Source organism: Paramisgurnus dabryanus, chromosome 9 (assembly GCF_030506205.2).
Source record: "Paramisgurnus dabryanus chromosome 9, PD_genome_1.1, whole genome shotgun sequence".
In the NCBI taxonomy this organism is placed as follows: Eukaryota; Metazoa; Chordata; class Actinopteri; order Cypriniformes; family Cobitidae; genus Paramisgurnus; species Paramisgurnus dabryanus.
The window spans coordinates 42,172,693-42,179,567 of NC_133345.1; the positions used below are offsets into that span (position 1 = coordinate 42,172,693).

General features: G+C 36.8%; 3 non-coding genes across 3 annotated transcripts; all 3 read left to right on the forward strand.

Annotated features, from left to right (window-relative positions):
* The first annotated feature begins 3,086 nt into the window (after positions 1 to 3,086).
* Positions 3,087 to 3,275, forward strand: LOC135764560 (U2 spliceosomal RNA). The gene has a single exon (XR_010540090.1). It is a non-coding gene; the product is annotated as a U2 spliceosomal RNA (small nuclear RNA).
* Positions 3,276 to 3,988: 713 nt separating this feature from the next.
* On the forward strand, positions 3,989 to 4,182 carry LOC135764563 (U2 spliceosomal RNA). The gene has a single exon (XR_010540091.1). It is a non-coding gene; the product is annotated as a U2 spliceosomal RNA (small nuclear RNA).
* Positions 4,183 to 4,964: 782 nt separating this feature from the next.
* On the forward strand, positions 4,965 to 5,129 carry LOC135764381 (U1 spliceosomal RNA). Its single transcript, XR_010539932.1, has one exon. It is a non-coding gene; the product is annotated as a U1 spliceosomal RNA (small nuclear RNA).
* Positions 5,130 to 6,875: the final 1,746 nt, after the last annotated feature.

Sequence of the window (6,875 nt, forward strand, 5' to 3'; positions counted from 1 at the left end):
TGCCATTGCGGTATCGCTTCTCGGCTTTTTGGGTAAGATCGAGTGGACACCGGGGACTACACGTTTAAATGGATTTTTGACCTTCGGCTATGGAAGCGAGGCTTGTTCCGTCCACTCCGTGCATCGACTCTGGCGCTTTCCGGGGACAAATAAGGTGAGTTTAAAATCAGAGTTTGCTTCTTTAGTGCGTGGTTGCCAGTTTGTTTGCCAGTCCGTGGTCCATAATACGTTCCGCGTTCGTGGTCTCTCCATCGCTCAGTACTTTTCTGTGTTTCTATTTTACGTAAAGCTAACACCAAAACGATTGTGGAAGGCGCTATATAGATTGTTCTCAAAGAAAAAAAACGAGAAACAAACCCATGTGAATATGGGTCAAATTATCTAGGCGGAGCACTTCGTTCAAAGAAAAACGCAACAGAATTGTTTGCGTTGAACAAAGACAATGGTGCCTGCAGACATCGAATGTGTATTGTGGATAAAAAATGGCCAGTGGGGTGGGACAATTTTTCTTGAATTAAGTGTTTATGGGAAAAGTTCACGAATTTTTTCTTACCCTGTAGTCAGATTTATTTGCTTGTTTTAAGCATAAAATAACAGGAGAAGAAATTGTGTAGGGGGAGCAGAGGGTTTTTTTTCGTTCAAAGAAAAGCAGCGTGGCACGAATGAATGTTTGGCTGAAATGCTATCGTAATTTCCCCCTTAATTTTCCTTACAAACATGAAACCAGAGAGAAGGGTCAGTTGGCATCGAATTGCACCTTGTATTCGGTGATTGATTGAGGAAAAATATGCGTTTGTGTATATATATACTTGTTTTGTTGAACAGAGACAATGGCCGCGTGCTCCAGCGTCACCTATATGCCTATTTCACAAAATGGCGGCTTTGACCGGAAGTAGGGAAAACATCGTTCAGGTTGCACCACTACGATGGCCACTCAATATAGTATGGACTGACAGCTGCTTTGTTTTCTCCTACACATGAATTTACTTGTAAAAATAACAATAACAGATATTGTCGATTGGTGTTATATTATTTTTTTAGCATTTCGTATTATCAAAATATATCATATGTTAGACAGCTTATCAATTTTAAATAAAATAACGAGACATACATAACTATTCGTGTCTGCTCCCGTTTATTGTAATGAGTGTGCACATTTGGAGAAATACTTAGACATTTTACTTCTTATTTCTTTAGACTGAATAATTATTTCTTATTAATTCCAAAGTATGCGACCCGATGATCTAATCGTGGTGTATGTGCTATTCCTCGTTTGTTTGCCTGCATCCATTGCTTTACGGCTTGCTTGTTGCGTTTAAATGCACATTTGATTTCTTTACCAGCATTGGATTTAGACCATTCAATGAGAAGAGTTAACAGCGTTTATTATGATTGATAAGCCCTCAACGGAGAATGAGGTCGGCATACATTAAAAGCCTTATTTTGTTTTTATCGTGTGCCTTCCAAAATGTATGCGACGAAACTTAAATCACGCAAAATATGAATGGTAACTAGACGTGCTTGTTGTGTGCAAGGAGTGCATTTATTTGTAAACTTTTGCTAAATCAAAATGGTTTATTTGTATTTGCTTTTTACCTGGGTTTTATCAGGTTCGCAGTCGGGACATTTTTAATCCATAGTGTATGCATAATTAATTTCAAAGAAATAAGAAGTAAAATGTGTAAGTATTCCTCAAAATGTGCTTTGGACTAAGTCCCCCGTCATCACAGCAAACGGTAGCAGACCCGAATAGGTATGGCTAGTTATTTTATTAAAAATTTCCAGCCGTCTGTAAATTTATGTTTGAAAGAAAAAAGTAAATTAATATCTTACTTACTGTTTTTGTCTTGTTTTCTAGTGAATATCTGACAATGCTTAAATGGAGATACATTTACTTGGTAAGCAAAGTGGCTTAAGATATTATGTATTGTAATAGAAAATTGTTATAAAAACGTTTTGTTTTTGCTGGGAATTCTTGTATATATTTCACAGCTATATAATTAATTATAATAACGCACTTTTTGTTGATAAACATGTTAAAAAATACATTAACACATAATAATGTGGCAACAAATCAAATGTGCATTTAAATGCAACAAGCAAAAATAAATAAATAAAGCAAATGCACGGAAAAGAAACGAGGAATAAAAGAAACACCGCGATTAAAAAAATCAGATCGCATACTTTGTAAAATAATTGAAATAAATTATAAAAATCAACAGGTTTATATTTAAAACAAATAAAAAATATCTGCCAGCGGGGTAAGAAAAATAAACTTAATTCTAGTTTCAACTTAATTCAATAATAAACTCAATTTAGGTTTATTTTTCTTACCCCACTGGCAGATATTTTTACTTGTTTTAAGCCTTAACCTATTACATTTTAGAATTTATTTCAGTAAACAAGACTTAAATTCTAAGCCACTTTGCTTATTAAGTAAATGTATCTCGATTTAAGAATTATTTTTTAACTCGAAAACATTAAGAAAATACTAAGTAAACGAACAAATTGGGATGTTCAAAACACTTAAATATTTTTTTTCACTCTACCCTTCATATTACAGCTGTCGAAAAACCACAGCAACGTTGACAGACCCGGAAGCCATGATACATTAGCAGTTTTTAAAATAAGTTAAATCTAGAATCCTTATTGGTTTTAGATACTTTAAAGCAATGAATGATCTTCTTTCTTTTGAATTGATTTGGTATTATGGAGGAGCTCTGTGTCTGGTTATTGAAGATGATTTGTTCTTTGCTCCTATGTTAGCTTATTTTTTTGTTATTTCCGTTACTATATATATTTTTTTCTTTGTTTTTTCTGATTTGAGGTTATGAAAATGTTTTAATTTGTAATAAAGGTTTTTTGAAAATTCTAAATTCTCTCTATCTCTCTCTCTCTCTCTCTCTCTCTCTCTCTCTCATGAGCGTGGATCAGATCCTGCATTAAAACATGAACTTCTGATTTGCTAGCTCAACGTTCTACCTCTGGGTTATACAATGAGAACGTATAGAGTTAAATGCCCGCTAGCCTCCACCCCAAAAGCCAGCGCCTTCGCCGGCTCCCCCTTTGGCTGCGTCTATTCCGGTATCGCTTCTCGGCCTTTTGGCTAAGATCAAGTGTATTATCTGTTCTTATCAGTTTAATGTCTGATACGTCTCCTATCCGCGTGATTTTTTTTCCCAAACCAGTTCAGATAGGAGTTTTACTTAAACATGAGCTCAGGGGCAGAAAGAAATTTGATTGGTTCACAAAAATGACCAATGAAAGTCCTCAACCGGAGCCTTCAAGGCAGCTTCTGCAGTGAAGCAGTTCGAGCTCACCGTTGGTCAGGTGAGTAGCGCAGATGGTTAGATAGGAATGTGACTGTTTTGAATTCAGCTCGAAATGTTTCGAGCGTTTAAGTTACGTGTTACCACGTTTTCACGTGTCCGTGGCACGACTTTCTTTTTCTTGCCAGTTTCACGTAATGTTTACTCAATTGTTTTTCCTATTTTCTTACCATTGTCGTTTGGGATTGGGGTTAGAACAACTTTCTGTTACGTAAAATGACATCCTAACCCAAACCCAACTCTAACCCCAACATCAAGTGAAAGCAGTTTAAATTTCTGACAAATAAATGTATAAACCACTGCCATTCTAACCCAAACCCAACTTCATCCTCGCGCGAAAACAGTTTAAAAATGAAAAAAACCCACAAATCTAACCCCAATCCCAAACGACAATGGTTTGAAAAAAGGAAAAAAAATTGAGTAACCATTACGTGAAACTGGCACGTAAAAGAAAGTCGTGCCACGGACACGTGAAAACGTGGTAACACGTAACTTAAATGCTCGAAACATTTCGAGCTGAATTCCAAACCAGTCACATTCCTATCTAACCATCTGCGCTACTCACCTGACCAACGGTGAGCTCGAACTGCTTCACTGCAGAAGCTGCCTTGAAGGCTCCGGTTGAGGACTTTCATTGGTCATTTTTGTGAACCAATCAAATTTCTTTCTGCCCCTGAGCTCATGTTTAAGTAAAACTCCTATCTGAACTGGTTTGGGAAAAAAAATCAAGCCTCCTATCCGGGGACTATATGTTAAATGGATTTTTGACCTTCGGAAATGGAAGCGGAGCTTGCTCCTTCCACTCCATGCATCAACATGGTATTGCAGTGTTTCCATGAATGGTGCGCTCCCCATCTCGGGGATAAATAAGTCAAGTATAAAAAAAGAATTTGCTTCTTTTGTGCGTGAGTGACGGTGTTTTTTCTAATCCGTGTGTTTTAAAATTGCTGTGGTTTCGTTGGCTTTATTGGTTTAACGAAAAGCTTGCGTGGAAATGAACACGCTGATAAAGAAATGTTTTTGTAATGTATTTAATTATTTTATTTACAAGTTTGCGGAGGTGATACGAGGACGAATTAAACATCCTCGACACAGCTGAAGGCGCAACAAAAGCGAACGAGACCGATTGGAATGTTAAAAACACCTGAAAACTTTTTTCACTACCCTTCATACTACAGCTGTCGAAACACCACAGCAACGTCGACAGACCTGGAAGCATAGCTGTACTTGTTTAACTCACAACGACAACGGGTAAGTCATTGAGCCCTGTGTTTTTATTTATCCACGTTCTAAAATTGCTTTGCTTTCGTTGTTTCTTGATTGCTCTGTACATTTCTTTGTTTCTATTCCACGTAAAGTTACTTTGTAATAACGAAACCATATATTTGAATGCGCAATTTAAATCCATTTGATTTAAATTGTTTCACATATTTCACTCTACACGGTTCAACCGGGCTGGAAACGGAATAAAAACAGGGTAGATCTCGAAGAATGTTTGGTCTCAGACGTGGCTTCGTGCGCTTTCCACCTGGTCACACACAGTAAATGAAATGTTAGTCGGACGGCCTCCGGGGGCGCCGTCGATGTGATCGGTCACAGGAAGATGCGGCCGTCTGGCCTCAAAGGGTGTCGCTCATACTTACCTGGCAGGGGAGACAACATGATCATGAAGGTGGTTCACCCAGGGCGAGGCTCAGCCATTGCACTCCGGTTGGGCTGACCCTTTGCGAATTCCCCAAATGTGGGAATCTCGACTGCAAAATTTCTGATAGTGGGGGACTGCGTTCGCGCTCTCCCCTGACCTTTGTGTTAAAAATAGATTCGCTTGTCGTTTTACGTAAAATCCAAGAGACGTCTAACCACGGCCCAAGAATACATTAGTCATCAAAAAAGCGGCTATTCAACGACTACATAACTTTTAATAGACAGCGAATAAGTGTCTAGGCTAAAACAAGGCTTAATTTGGGCTGTCAGTGAAAATCTAATAGCCGTTTGACCATTCCAAACGAATAGACTAGCCATTAAATAGAACCACAATCAAACGGCTACATGTCTAAGAGCACAAAATAATGCTTAGATGATTCTTTTACTTCCAATATAAGAGGTTCTCGGGAATGGCAATCATCCAAACTAATAAATTATAAAGGCTTTTATAAGAAAATGACAACAGTTAAACAACCTAGACAGCGTTGGGCAATACAAAATGCTAATAAATACAAGACAAATTGAAATATTGTACATGCATGTACATTAAACAAGCCAACAAATCTGCCAATGGGCTACGACAATTTTTCTTGAATTAAGTGTTTATATCTAGATTTGTTTCTTACCCCTTTGGCAGATTTATTTGCTTGTTTTAAGCCCAAATTCTGAGTTTTTTCTCCCTAAAGGCTAGGTTTATTTTCTTAGGGCATTTTGCTCATCAAAAAATGCATCTTATTTTAAGACTTTCTAGATATTTGTATAGTTAAAACAGTTCGAAATAACAAGTAAGAAATGATTTTTTGCAATGTATTCATTCATTCGCTACCCTTCATACTACAGCTGTCGAAAAACCACAGCAACGTCGACAGACCTGGAAGCGTAGCTGTATTTGTTTAACTCACAAAGACAACGGGTAAAGTATTTTCTTGATTACCTAAATGACTTGCTGTAGGAAAATAAGTTTAGGTTTAAGGGGGGAAATACAGTTTAAAGGGATATTTCAATTTATGATGATAATTCTGTCATCATTTACTCATGCATACAGGCTTACAACAACACGAGGATTAGTTTTTTTCTGAGTAACACAAAAGAAGGTATTTTGAGGAATGATGGTAAACCCACAGCAGATAGTCACCATTGACTTCCATAGTAGGAATAAAAAAATATGATGGAATTTAATAGGTACCATCAACCGTGTGCTAACCATCACTTTGCAAAATATTTTCTTCATCATTTATCACGATACTTCCAAAATATTTTTTCCTACTAAGTCAATATTTCATTATTTGCTTTACAAGCTTAAAAATGATGGTGACAGGATTCCATGGTAATCACAAACAGGTAAACAAGTAAAATAATCACTATTTACTTTTAAAAGCATTTTGAAAATTGCTTGCTTATGCTGGGAGTAAAGGTATTTCATGCAAAAGGTATTTCCTCTTTAAAAGGTAATGTATGCTTCTTTTAAAGCTGACACATTTGCCACATTAAAATAACAGAAATGTGTACTGTTTAAACTTTTTGGAGCCGGTGTGTCTGTGTTCTTGGGGCACACATCTACATGTAAAAGCAGAATTGCTTATTATTCTTCTCTATTTCTTGTATAGGTCAATTATGAGTGAAGAACCGTTCACCAAATGAAGACCGCAGCCAGGTGACGGGATCCTGTGGTAATCACAAACAGGTAAACCAGTAAAATAATCATCATTTAATGTTAAAATAATTTTGAAAATTGAAGTTCTGTGTGTTCTTATTGTACTTTATTTATTTCTGCAGGTAAGCACCATACCGTAAGCTTCATTCCCTTTATAACAGGTAAGGTTCATACTGTTTTATTCTTTT